General features: G+C 43.3%; 1 protein-coding gene across 1 annotated transcript in view; it reads left to right on the top strand.

Moving 5' to 3' along the window:
* LOC122549124 (solute carrier family 25 member 32-like) overlaps positions 1 to 14,111 on the top strand; it is a 48,394-nt gene that overhangs the window by 19,842 nt on the left and 14,441 nt on the right. The gene's annotated exons all lie outside the window — the stretch shown is intronic.

The following is a 14,111-nucleotide window of genomic DNA, read 5'->3' as shown; positions in this document are numbered from 1 at the left end:
ATGACGTGATTAGTACTCATGGTTATCAAGGAGTAAATTGGATCGCAGAATCTACATGTGCACAGTAAAACCAGAAAACAGGAAGTTGGTGTATAAGTTGCCCTGATCCTCAAGTTGTGCTATGCTTATGTCTTGTTGAGAGACTCAGCAGTCAAAACATGGAAACTTTACATATGAAACACAATAAAAGTTAGAGCTTACCTCTTCAAGTGTTTGTAAATATTTGAAGCCTGCATAAGTCTTTATAGTTACCAAACACCTTCTCTGACATGGAAAATTAACTTGTATAAAATGTGGAGTCTCATTCCTTCAGATTTCAATTATTGTTGGGACGTTTTAGAGCTCTAAGTTTTTTTTTCTAGCTCTTTAACCTTATTTCATTTTCCTTTTCTTTATTTCACTTTCTGTAAAGAATTTGACTGAATCTTACATTTCCTGGCTTGACACTTAGAATCTCCACAAGAATTCTTGAATTTGGCTAGTTAAGGAAACCTAACATTTTACACTGAGATCCCAGTTCCACTGTTAGTGCACTGCAATTTTTGATGTGTAATAACTGCAATTTTGATTGCAAAATCCCTTAAAGTCTGTGAAGACGTGTAAGTATTAACAATGGCCAGCATGTTCTATTACTGCTGATCACAAAAACTTGGCCTTTTTCTTTTTAATAGCTATAAGTATAAGTTTGAGTTGTATGACACAAAGACAGACAGTTAAACCAAATCAGCCTATCTCCCTCTGTATTTGCAATACTATAAAATTAAAACCTTCAAAAACCCTCAGAATTGACTCCAACAGTTCTTAACCAGACTTACTTTGAACAACCAATCCCAAATTCTGTGAATAATCAATTCCCAATGCCAGCTTGTTGTTTAAACAAAAGACTTAACAGTTTATTAAACAATATAGTAAGTTTGTGAGAAGATTTGTAGCTCGGGTGCTCGTTGTTGTGGTTCTGTTCACCAAGCTGGGAACTTGTGTTGCAGACGTTTCGTCCCCTGTCTGGGTGCCCATGCTCAGTGCTTGGGAGCCTCCTGTGAAGCACTTCTGTGATCTTTCCTCCGGCATTTATAGTGGTTTGTCTCTGCCGCTTCCGGTTGTCAGTTCCAGCTGTCCACTGCAGTGGCCGGTATATTGGGTCCAAGTCGATGTGATGGTTGATTGAATCTCTGGATGAGTGCCATGCCTCTAGGAATTCCCTGGCTGTTCTCCGTTTGGCTTGTCCTATAATAGTAGTGTTGTCCCAGTCGAACTCATGTTGCTTGTCATCTGAGTGTGTGGCTACTAAGTATAACTGATAGCCACGAAACGACACGACCAGCTATCCTTAGTAGCCACACATGTAGATGACAAGCAACATGAGTTCGACTGGGACAACCCTACTATTATAGGACAAGCCAAACAGAGAACAGCCAGGGAATTCCTAGAGGCATGGCACTCATCCACAGATTCAACCAACCATCACATCGACCTGGACCCAATATACCGGCCACTGCAGCGGACAGCTGGAACTGACAACCGGAAGCGGCAGAGACAAACCACTATAAATGCTGGGGGAAAGATCGCAGAAGCGCTTCACAGGAGGCTCCCAAGCACTGAGGATGTCACCTCGACAGGGGACGAAACGTCTGCAACACAAATTCCCAGCTCGGTGAACAGAACCAGAACAATAATACAGTAACTTTTGCAAAGCAAAATTACTTTGTTGTTTAATCTAACTGAAGTCTGTGTTTAAAGCCAGTTTGTCTTCATCCCCATTCACACAAAAGACAGACAAACATAGTTAAAGGATAAATAAAAGATAATAGTAAAACTAGTCAGATTACGTAAGTGGTTTTCATGATGCATTGTTCCACAGCAAAGATTGGTTTTTAATTGATTTTCTGAAGATGCCGATCAGGGACACCTTTTCATCTCATTTAGGTGAAGTCAATAATACTTGCAACTTGGAATCTGTTCTCTGAAATTAACTGTTAATAGGATGTTAGGCAGGGAGTTTTTTGAATCTTCATGCTGTCGCATCAACACCACTTTTTAAACAAAAAAAGTCCAATATCCAGTTCAAAACTCTAGTGTCTTCCCATCAAACTGATCATCTCCCCACAAAGTTCAGTTTTCATTTAACTTCTGCCATCTGTTTGAGCATAAAGTTTCTCCTTGACTTGCTATAACTAATTCCTAATTACTGACCTCGTTAATGACCTGTATTTATTTTTAATGCAAGCAGCTGCCCACAGTCTAAAGGTCATTTTCAGCTCTCATTTATCAGTTCACAGTTCCATAGGCATTATTGAAATTGATAAAACAAAATAAAACAATAATGCAAAATTAGTGAGGATTCTAACACAATAAATTTACTAATGTAGTGCTTTTTGAGCTCTTATAATACTTTACCTTGTATTTCTCCATGAGGATGCCAGTTGCATTGCCGTATCTCACCCATCAGCCATGATTATGTAAAAATGAACAAAGCAGTGTCTGAAGTCAATTAACTTAGGGAGCTTATCCTGGCTTAATGTTCACAGCTGTTTGCTCACAGCTGGAGTTCCTAGGTAGCAAATCAAGATTAACAAGGTGTGTATTTTTGGTAATGTTAACTTGCTTTCACAATAATAAACTGAACATGAGACATTGGTTAAATTATTGTAATGCCTATAGAAATTATTTCATAAATAATACTCAAAGTAAAGTAGAACAAAGAACAATGCAGCACAGGTACAGGCCCTTTGACCCTTCAAGGCTGTGCTGCCACATTTTGTCCTTCCATGCTAATACCATCTTCACTTACAGTATCTATTCCCTTCATATTCATGTATTCGAGCAGGTGGGGATGCTGCTAATGTGTCTGCGTCCACCACCTCTGGCAACACGTTCCAGGCACTCTGCACTCTTTGTGTTTAAAAACTTGCCTCGCACATCTCTTTTAAACACACCCTGCACCTTGAACCTGTGTCCCCTAGTAATTGACCCTTCCACCATGGGGAAAAATCTTCACACTTTTCACATGATCCATGCCATTCACAATCTTATAAACTTTAATTAGGTTGCCCTTCAACCATCCTGCATTCCAGTGAAGACAAACCTAGTCTATCTTTCTTCATAGCTAAAATCCCCCATAGCAGGCAACATCCTCGTAAACCTTTTTCTATATGCTCTTCAAAGCATCCACATCCTTCTGATAGTGAGGTGACCAGAACTGTTCACAAAATTACAAATGTGGCCTAGCTAAAGTTCCGTAAAGCTACAGCTACAGCATAGCTAATCTGTCCATGCTGCCACCTTCAGTGATGTGTGGATCTGAACATGTAGATTCTCTGCATAATCCTAATCTACTCAATCTCTCTTCATAGCTAGCATCCTCTATACTAGGCAGCGTCCTGGTGAACCTCCTCTGCACCCTCTCCAAAGCATCCACATCCTTTTGGCAAAGTGACCAGAACTGTGCACGATATTCCATATGTGGTTGAACCAAAGTGCTGTACAAATGTAACATGACCTGCCAACTCTTGTGCTCAATACACCATCCAATGAAGGAAACCATGCCACATGACACCTTGACTACTTTATCAACCTGCATTGCCATCTTCAGGGAACAATGGACCTGAACACCCAGATATCTTTGTACATCAAGTTTCCTCAGGGCTTTTCCATTTACCATATAGTTCGAGCTTGAATTGGATCTTCCAAAATGCATCACCTTGCATTTGCCCGGATTGAACGCCATCTGCCATTTCTCTGCCCAACTCTCCAATCTATCAATATTCTGCTGTATTCTATGACAGTCCCCTTCACTATCTGCCACTCCACCAATCTTAGTGCCATCTGCAAACTTGCTAATCAGACAACCTATACCTTCCTCCCTTTGTATTGTATATCACTAACAACAGTGGTCCTAACATGGATCCCTATAGAATACCACTGGTCACAGTGCTCCATTTTGAGAATCTCCCTTCCACTACTACTCTCTGTGACCTGCTGCCCAGCCATTTCTCTATCCATCTAGCTAGTACACCCTGCAACCTTCACTTTCTCCATCAGCCTACCATGGGGAACCTTATCAAATCTCTCACGGAAATCCATGTATATGACATCTATGGCCCTTGCGCCAACAATCAACCTTGTCACTTCCTCAAATTTCCCTACCACTGACGTGAGATTCCGGCTTGTAATTTCCAGGACTATCCCTGCTACCATTCTTAAACAATTCAAAATTATTAGCTATTCTCCAGTTCTGTGGGATCTCACCTGTGGCCAAAGAGGATACAAAGATGTCTGTCAGTGCTACCAAAGGACTCCTCATGTACTGTGACAGTAGTCAATTTTAACACATCACTGCCTTCTGAGCTAAGACCAACTAACTTTCCAAAGTCTCATTGTAGCTATTGCATTCTACCACTGAGCAATCAATAACCAATAGTTTGGGAAAAAAAGCATCAAAGAATTATCACTGATATTCTTAGTTTTTCTGATAGTTTAGTTTAGACACAATCAAACGTAGAGAGAGGATAGGTTGTATTCCGTTCTGTGAAATCAAACAATTAAAAACACACATTTTAAAAGATTTAACAAAATTACTTATTTCTGAGCAGGGCTGGCAGCATTTGTGAAGAGAAAGCAAAGTTAACATTTCAAATGCAGTGATTTCTCTTCAGAACTGATGATAACTCCAAAAGGGTGGTATTTAAGCTGATGACAAGAGTGAGTGAATAGGTGGAGATTGATCCCAGAGTGAAAGATAGACTGTTAGACTGATGGATGGTTGATATTAGGCCAGGGAAGGAGAAAATTGATTGTAGCCACTATGAGTTGATGAAAACGATTCAGCTATGCTGAAAGCAGCCCGTGTTCTTTATAGGGCAAAAGGACATGAAAGGAGTTGTGCAGGCCCTAAAATTATTGAGCTCTTTATTGAATCGTGATGGCTGCAGAGTTCCAAAGTGGATGATGAGATGCTGTTCTTCTAGCTTGTGTTAAGCCTTTCTGGAGTACTGCAGCAGGTCTGAGGTAGAAATGTTGGCCAGGGAGCATGGTTGAAGTGGCAAGCTTGGGGCTGTTTTTGTGGAAAGAACATAGATGTTCAGCAAAGTAGTCATGCAGTCTGTGTGTCGTCTCTCCATTAAAAAGGAGATCACATTGTGAGCGGTGAATGCATTAGAACAAGCAATGTTCCATAACCCCCACAAAGTGGTTAATGGTGGCATAACTGGGGCCTATGCCACACCTTTGATCTGAAGAAAGTGAGAGGAGTTAAAGCAGAAGTTGCTCAAAGTGAGAATGAACTCGACCAAGCTGAGGAGGTTGGCTTCTTTCCAGGTAGAAGAGGAGAGCCCTGAGACCATCCTGATGGGGATGGCTATGTAGAGGGACTGCATATCATTGGCGAAGAGGAAGTGACTGGTACCTCCAAACGGGATATTTTGAATCTGAAAAACAGTAAAACAGTCGGTCATCTGCTTGGGAACCCGGCAACCATCAGGAGTCTGTATTGACTTCAATAATTTTAAGGACTGGATGCCACTTTTCATGTTCTTTATCCACTCCTACATACTGGCACCTGTCATTACATGGGCTGTCATTACCTGGGCATTCCCCTCCCCCCCACCATTCACCTTAAATAACACCTTTTACTAGCTACTGTAAGTTCTGAAGAAAGTTGCAAGACTCAAATGTTATCTCTGTTTTCTCTCCACAACTGCTGCTGGACCTGCTGAGTTTCTACAGCAATTTCTGGTTTTCGTTTCAGATCTTCGGCATCTGCAGTTCTTTGTTTTAATTTACTTGTTCCTTCTGTGCTGTTCTATCCATTTTGGAAGTAAACTAATTGATTTGTGTATGTTTTCACTAACCAGTCAGGATTTAGATTGAATTCAACATGTCATAAATTTAGTGCATGCCAAATGCAAATCTCATTTTCAGGAATAATGTTCTATTACACAAGAATATTTACCAGCACCCAGAAGAGATTTCTTGGACAGCTTGTTACAGAGTAATCATGAGCACCCATCATTAGATGTCTATTTAATCTGCTTAAGACACTGTTTATGTTCAGTGGCATATAAATAAGGGCAATTCAGATTATTTCCTCCAAGTCACTTTGAGCAACATTTTCAGAATCCAAAATGTCATTCATACAGTGCTTCGACTGCAGTGTGATTCCTTTCAAACAGTAGCTTCCCTCCATCTTTGCTTTGTCCAAAACCTTTAACCTTTAGTTTACTTCTTTAAAAACCTTTTACTCTATTCTTTCCCTTGATATGACTCTTAACTACATTTCCTCAAGCCAAATACATTTATAGTGCACAACTAGTTTAGCGATTAATCATATCAAGGGCTATGTTTTCATTTGCCAAAACTGGAACTTAAATGTAACCTTACCTGTTTTTCCCCTAACTGGTAATTTTCTCTGTACTATCATTTTGGGCTCAAACTCAACGATCAAAGTTCAATGTTCTTTGTCACATAAGTTGAGAGTGGCTTTTCAGTTCCCTCTAATATATACCTCTGTTTATTCACTGAGCCAAACTTTCCCAAATCTCCCCTCTTCCCGAACCCAAACTCCATGTTTTTATCTAGATTCTCCTTTCATGGCGACACGGTGGCTCTGGTTAGCACTGCTGCCTCACAGCACTAGGGTCCCAGGTTCAATTCCAGCCTCGGGCGACTGTCTGTGTAGAGTTTGCACATTCTCCCAGTGTCTGCGTGGGTTTCCTCTGGGTGCTCCAGTTTCCTCCCACAGTCCAAAGATGTGCAGGTCAGGTGAATTGGCCATGCTAAATTGCCCATATTGTTAGATGCATTCGTCAGAGGGAAATGGGTCAGACTGGGTTACTCTTTGGAGAGTCGATGTGGACTGGTTGGACCCAAAGGGCCTGTTTCCACACTGTAGAGAATCTAATCTAATCATGTCCTTTCCGAGGTCATCTAATCCATGATATCTTCTACTGCTCTTGATCTTTATTTTGCAATAAATTACTGAGCATCTCTTTCTGGCCATCTTGGTAGTTGATATTTTTAATAGTTCCATATCTTACATTACAGTGTGGAAACAGGCCCTTCGGCCCAACAAGTCCACACCGACCCACCGAAGCATAACCCACCCATACCCCTACATTTACCCCTTACCTAACACTACGGGCAATCTAGCATGGCTAATTCATCTGACCTGCACATCTTTGGACTGTGGGAGGAAACCAGAGCACCCAGAGGAAACCCAAGCAGACACAGGGAGAACGTGCAAACTCCACACAGTCAGTCGCCTGAGGCGGGAATTGAACCCGGGTCTCTGTCGCTGTGAGGCAGCAGTGCTAACCACTGTGCCACCGTGCCGCCCACGTACTCAAGTACTAGCCTGTTACTTTTCAGGTGTTGTCATTGCCCTTCTCAAAAACAGACTCTTAACAACTCTGTAGGTGGCAGAAATCTTTACTTTTTCAAAGTCCTTGAACATGTTTCATTCCAAATCTGTGCAACTTTCCTGCAACTTTGTATTTGAACTCCATATATCAGTACCAAAGTAACTCTTTTCAAAGTTAGACATAGCTTCCTCATCCTTTTTTCCTCAGATTAACAAAACAGAACTGTGAAAGCTGGAGATCTGAAACAAACAGAAACAGAAATTGTTGGAGAAACTAAGCTAGTCTGGCAGCATCTGTGGTGAGAAAAGAGTTAATGTTTCAAGTACAGTAGCCCTTCTTTACAACTCACCTGGTTCCTCTTTCTCATCCTCTCAATATGCTCAAAGCTCTTGATGTGGATGACTTCATCAACTTTTTCAATATCTCATTTGTTCTCTAATTGTGTGGGTCTAGCTGTGCCAGCTTCCACTTAGATTTGTCTAGTAAAAGTCAGAGATCCTGCTGCAGTAGCTTCTCTTCCCATTTCTTCACAGCTACATGCAGCTATCCCTAAGGATCTCCCTTCCGTTTCTTCTCTAAGTGCTGTACCTAGGGGATGAGAACATAGAACATAGAACAATACAGCACAGAACAGGCCCTTCGGCCCACGATGTTGTGCCGAACATTGGTCCTAGCTTAAACACCCATCCATGTACCTATCCAATTGCCACTTAAAGTTCGCCAATGATTCTGACTCTGCCACTCCCACAGGCAGCACATTCCATGCCCCCACCACTCTCTGGGTAAAGAACCTACCCCTGACATCTCCCCTATACCTTCCACCCTTCACCTTAAATTTATGTCCCCTTGTAACACTCTGTTGTACCCGGGGAAAAAGTTTCTGATTGTCTACTCTATCTATTCCCCTGATCATCTTATACACCTCTATCAAGTCACCCCTCATCCTTCTCCGTTCCAATGAGAAAAGGCCTAGCACGCTCAACCTATCCTCGTACGACCTATCCTCCATTCCAGGCAACATCCTGGTAAATCTTCTCTGCACCCTCTCCAAAGCTTCCACTTCTTTCCTAAAGTGAGGCGACCAAAACTGCACACAGTACTCCAAATGTGACCTAACCAAAGTCCTGTACAGCTGTAACATCACTTCACGACTCTTGAATTCAATCCCTCTGCTAATGAACGCTAATACACCATAGGCCTTCTTACAAGCTCTATCCACCCGAGTGGCAACTTTCAAAGATCTATGAACATAGACCCCAAGATCCCTCTGCACGTCCACCTTACTAAGAACCCTACCGTTAACCCTGTATTCCGCATTCTTATTTGTCCTTCCAAAATGGACAACTTCACACTTGGCAGAGTTGAACTCCATCTGCCACTCCTCGGCCCAGCTCTGCATCGTATCTAAGTCCCTTTGCAGCTGACAACAGCCTCCTCACTATCCACAACTCCACCAATCTTCGTATCATCTGCAAATTTACTGACCCACCCTTCGACTCCCTCTTCCAAGTCATTAATAAAAATTACAAACAGCAGAGGACCCAGAACTGATCCCTGCGGAATTCCACTTGTAACTGGGCTCCAGGCTGAATATTTACCATCTACCACCACTCTCTGACTTTGACCGGTTAGCCAGTTTTCTATCCAACTGGCCAAATTTCCCTCTATCCCATGCCTCCTAACTTTCTGCATAAGCCTACCATGTAGAACCTTATCAAATGCCTTACTAAAATCCATGTATACTACATCCACTGCTCTACCCTCATCCACATGCTTGGTCACCTCCTCAAAGAATTCAATAAGACTTGTAAGGCAAGATCTACCCTTCACAAATTCGTGCTGGCTGTCCCTAATCAAGCAGTGTCTTTCCAGATACTCATAAATCCTATCCCTCAGTACCCTTTCCATTACTTTGCCTACCACCGAAGTAAGACTAACTGGCCTGTAATTCCCGGGGTTATCCCTATTCCCTTTTTTTGAACAGGGACACAACATTCGCCACTCTCCAGTCCCCTGGTACCACACCCCTGTTGACAGTGAAGACGAAAAGATCATTGCCAACGGCTCTGCAATTTCCTCTCTTGCTTCCCACATAATCATAGGATATATCCCGTCAGGCCTGGGGGACCTGTCTATCCTCAAGTTATTCAAAATGTCTAACACATCTTCCTTCCTAACAAGTATCTCCTCTAGCTTACCAGTCCATTTCACACTCTCCTCTTCAACAATACGGTCCCTCTCGTTTGTAAATACTGAAGAAAAGTACTCATTCAAGACCTCACTTATCTCTTCTGATTCAATGCACAGTCTCCCACTACTGTCCTTGATCGGACCTACCCTCGTTCTCGTCATTCTCATGTTTCTCACATACGCATAAAATGCCTTGGGGTTATCCTTGATCCTATCCGCCAAAGATTTTCATGCCCTCTCTTAGCTCTCCTAATCCCTTTCTTCAGCTCCCTTCTGGCAATCCTGTATCCCTCCAATGCTCTGTCTGAACCTTGTTTCCTCAACCTTATGTAAGCCCCCTTCTTCCTCTTTACAAGACATTCAACCTCCCTCGTCAACCAATATTCCCTCACACGACCATCTCTTTCCTGCCTGACAGGTAGGTACATATCAAGGACACGTCGTATCTGTTCCTTGAAAACGTTCCACATTTCCACGACATCCTTCCCTGACATCCTGTGCTCCCAACTTCTGCTCCTCAGATCCTGTCTTACAGCATCGTATTTACCCTTCACCCAATTGTAAAACCTACCCTGTTGCACGCACCTATCTCTCTCCATAACCAAGGTGAAAGTCACAGAATTGTGGTCACCATTACCAAAATGTTCACCCACTAACAAGCCCATCACTTGTCCCGGTTCGTTACCAAGTACCAAATCCAATATGGCCTCCCCTCTGGTTGGGCAATCTACATACTGAGTTAGAAAAGCTTCCTGTACACACTGCACAGACACCGCCCCATCCAATCTACTTGATCTAAAGAGCTTCCAATCAATGTTTGGGAAGTTGAAATCACCCATGATTACGACCCTGTAGCTTCTGCACCTTTCCAAAATCTGTTTCCCAATCTGTTTCTCCACATCTCTGCTGCTATTGGGGGGCCTATATTAAACACCTAACAAGGTGACTGCACCTTTCCTATTTCTGACTTCAGCCCATACTACCTCCAAAGGCAGATCCCCCTCGAACTACCTTTCTGCAGTCGTTATACCATTTCTAATTAGCAACGCCACCCCCTCTCCTTTTTTATCACCCTCCCTAATCTTACTGAAACATCTGTAACCAGGAACCTCCAACAACCATTCCTGTCCCTCTTCTATCCACGTTTCCGTGATGGCCACAACATCGTAGTCCCAGGTACCGATCCACGCCTTAAGTTCACCCACCTTATTTCTGATACTCCTTGCATTGAAGTATACACACTTGAGCCCATCTCTGTGTCCGCAAGTACTCCCTGTCAGTGCTACCTTCTCCACAGCTTCCCTACATTCTTGGACATCCTGACAAACAGCTAGCCTACTTGATGGACTACAAGTCCAGATCCCATCCCCCTGCCAAATTAGTTTAAACCCCCCCGAAGAGTGCTAGCAAACCTACCTCCCAGGATATTGGTGCCCTTCTGGTTCAGGTGCAACCCGTCCTGCTTGTACAAGTCCCCCTTCCCCAGAATGCAGTCCAATTGTCCAAATACCTGAAGCCCTCCCTCCTACACCATCCTTGCAGCCACGTGTTCAACTGCAATCTCTCCCTATTCCTTGCCTCACTGTCACGTGGCACCGGCAACAACCCAGAGATGGCGACTCTGTCCGTCCTAGCTTTTAGCTTCCAGCCTAACTCCCTGAGCTCCTGAATGACCTCCCCACCCCTCTTCCTACCTATGTCGTTGGTGCCAACGTGCACCACGACTTCTGGCTGCACACCCTCCCCCTTAAAGATTCTGAAGACACGGTCCGAGACGTCTCGGACCCTGGCACCCGGGAGGCAACAAACCATCCGAGAGTCTCGCCCATGTCCACAGAACCGCCTGTCCGTCCCTCTAACTAAAGAGTCTCCTATAACTAGCGCTCTCCTCCTCTCCCCCTTTCCCTTCTGAGCCTCAGAGCCGGACCTCGTGCCAGAGACCCGGTCACTGCAGCTTACCCCTGCTAGGCCGTCCCCCCCCAACAGTATCCAAAGCGGTATACTTATTGTTGAGGGGAACGACCACAGGGGATCCCTGCACTGCCTGCTTCCTCCCCTTCCCACCTCTGTTACCCAGCTACCTCTGTTCTCTGGCGTAACTATGTCCCTGTAGCTTCTATCTATCACCCTCTCAGCCTCTCGAATAATCTTCAGTTCATCCAACTCCAGTTCCAGTTCCCTAACACGTTCTGTGAGGAGCAGGATCTGACTGCATTTCCTGCAGATGAAGTCGGCAGGAGTATCGGTGGTCACCCCTACCTCAAACATCCTGCAGGAGGAACATTCCACTGCCTGCGCTGCCATTACTCTACACTTCGTCTCCAAAACAAGAACACTGAATAGCTTACCTGTGGACTTTAAAGTTAGGTTAGCGGAGGAGGATGGGAGGGAGGCCCTACTATGTAGGGCCTGGGGTCTAGAACACACCCACTCAAATATCAATCACTTACCTTCCCGACTAGCTCTGCGCTCCAACTTCACTTCCGCCCAGCTCGCCCCGCTCTCTGCTGTGAAAAGCAGAGTCATATTCTGTATGTTGTCACGACTGAACCAATAGGAATAAGTGAATAATTAAACACCACATTACACATCATTTGATGGCTTGAGGAAAATTTCAGTTAAGCCACCAAGATGGTTGACGTTATGGCAAAAACAATTCATGCCAGGTTTTGTCATTGACTAAAGAATTCTATTTGATGTTAACATATTTAACCTTAACAAATGACATAAAAAGGAAACTGATCTATCAAGTGTCTTAAACCATACTCATTTAAAACTTCAAGTACACATTCCTTCATTTATGAATACAATAGACAAAAGGCAGGCAGTTTGATGTAAATATTATGGTGGAAAACTTTAGATGGGGAAAGGGAAATTTTTGAAGATCAAAAGTCCCAAGAGTGTGTTAAGTTGTCTCTCAGCTTCTTTCTAACAATGATGTGCTGTTGATTGTATGCCAGTGGTGGTTGTTCTCTTTGATAGTTGGTGCACTGTGTTGTCTGGAACAGGGAGTCTCTAAGACCCTGCAGATTCCTCAGCCAGTGTACATAATATTAATTTACCCAAGTACCTTAGCATGTATCAAGAAAGGACTACACAGTACAAGTCTATAGTCAGTGAACCAGGTTGCAACTTCATTTGAAGACAACAAAGGTTAAGAGTTAAATTTTACACTTTTAACAGCTCAATTGCTAACTATCCGGTATCTCTAGAAACTTGAAATACTACCCAGATGCTCATAACTTTGCTGGTCTGATAAATGGTTCAGTCTGTTCCTCTCTTCATGGAGGACTTTCTCTCACTCTCTATGGTCGGAGGGCAAGCTGCTCCCTCCCTCCCACTGCTGTATCCCATCATCCCTTGAGCTAAGCCTGGAGAGTGGGGGTACTCTGAGTGCTGCCAGGCTGGGTTCTCTTACCAACAGAAGGCAACAAAAAAAAGGAGGGAGAAGATTAAATATGAGGGTAAGCTTCCCAGTAACATAAAGGAAGACTGTAAGAGTTTCTTTAGATTTATAATGGGCAAAAGTGGACATTGGACCCCTGGAAAATGATGCTGGAGAGATAGTAGTAGGGAACAAGGAAATGGCAGCGGAACTGAAGAATTACTTTGTGCCAGTCTTCACGGTGGAAGACATTAGTAATATGCCAAAAATTCAAGAGAGTCAGAGCTGAGTATGGTGGCCATCACCAAGGAAAAGTTGCTAGAAGAACTGAATAGCCTGAAAATGGATAAACTGCCTGGACCAGGTGGACTACACCCCAGAGTTCTAAACGAGATAGCTGAAGAGATAACGGAGGCGTTAGTAGTGATCTCTCAGGAATCACTACTCAGGGAGGGTCCCAGAGGATTAGAAAATTGCTAATGTGATACCCCTATTTAAAAAGGGAGAAGGCCAAAGATAGAAAATTACTGAGCGATTAACCTAACCTCGGTTGTGGGTAAGATTTTGGAATCCATTTTGAAGGATGAGTTTTCTGAATACTTGGTAAAATAGGGCAAATTGAGCATGGCTTCATCAAGGGGAGTTCATGTCTGACAAATCTACTAGAATTCTTTGAGGAAGTAACAAGCAGGTTAGATTAAGGAGAACCAATAGATGTTATCTACCTGGACTTCAAGAAGGCCTTTGACAAGGTGCCTCACAGGAAGCTGCTGAATAAGATAAGGACTCATGGTGTTACAGGCAAAGTGCTAGCATGGATAGAAGATTGGCTGCCTAGCAGAAAGCAGAGAGTGGGGCTTTCTGAGGGTGGCAACCAATGACAAATGGTGTTCCACAAGGCTCGTGTTGGGACCACAACGTTTTAGTTTGTACATTAAACTGAGGGCATTCTGGCTAAGTTTGCAGATGATACAAAGGTAGGTGGAGGGGCAGATAGTATTGAGGAGGTGGGGAGGCTGTAAAAGGATTTAGGCAGGTACAGAAGCATGGGCTATTTTCTAAATGGGGAGAAAATTCAGAAGTCTGAAGTGCAAAGAGACTTGGGAGTTCTAGTCCAGGATTCTCTCAAGGTAAATTTGCTGATTGAGTCAGTAGTTAGGAAGGCAAATGCACTAATGGCA

Source organism: Chiloscyllium plagiosum, unplaced genomic scaffold (genome assembly GCF_037043375.1).
Source record: "Chiloscyllium plagiosum isolate Xiang-an unplaced genomic scaffold, Cpla_swu_hap1 HiC_scaffold_4, whole genome shotgun sequence".
In the NCBI taxonomy this organism is placed as follows: domain Eukaryota; kingdom Metazoa; phylum Chordata; class Chondrichthyes; order Orectolobiformes; family Hemiscylliidae; genus Chiloscyllium; species Chiloscyllium plagiosum.
Note: the sequence above shows the minus strand (reverse complement) of the source record. Positions and strands in the feature narration are given on the sequence as shown.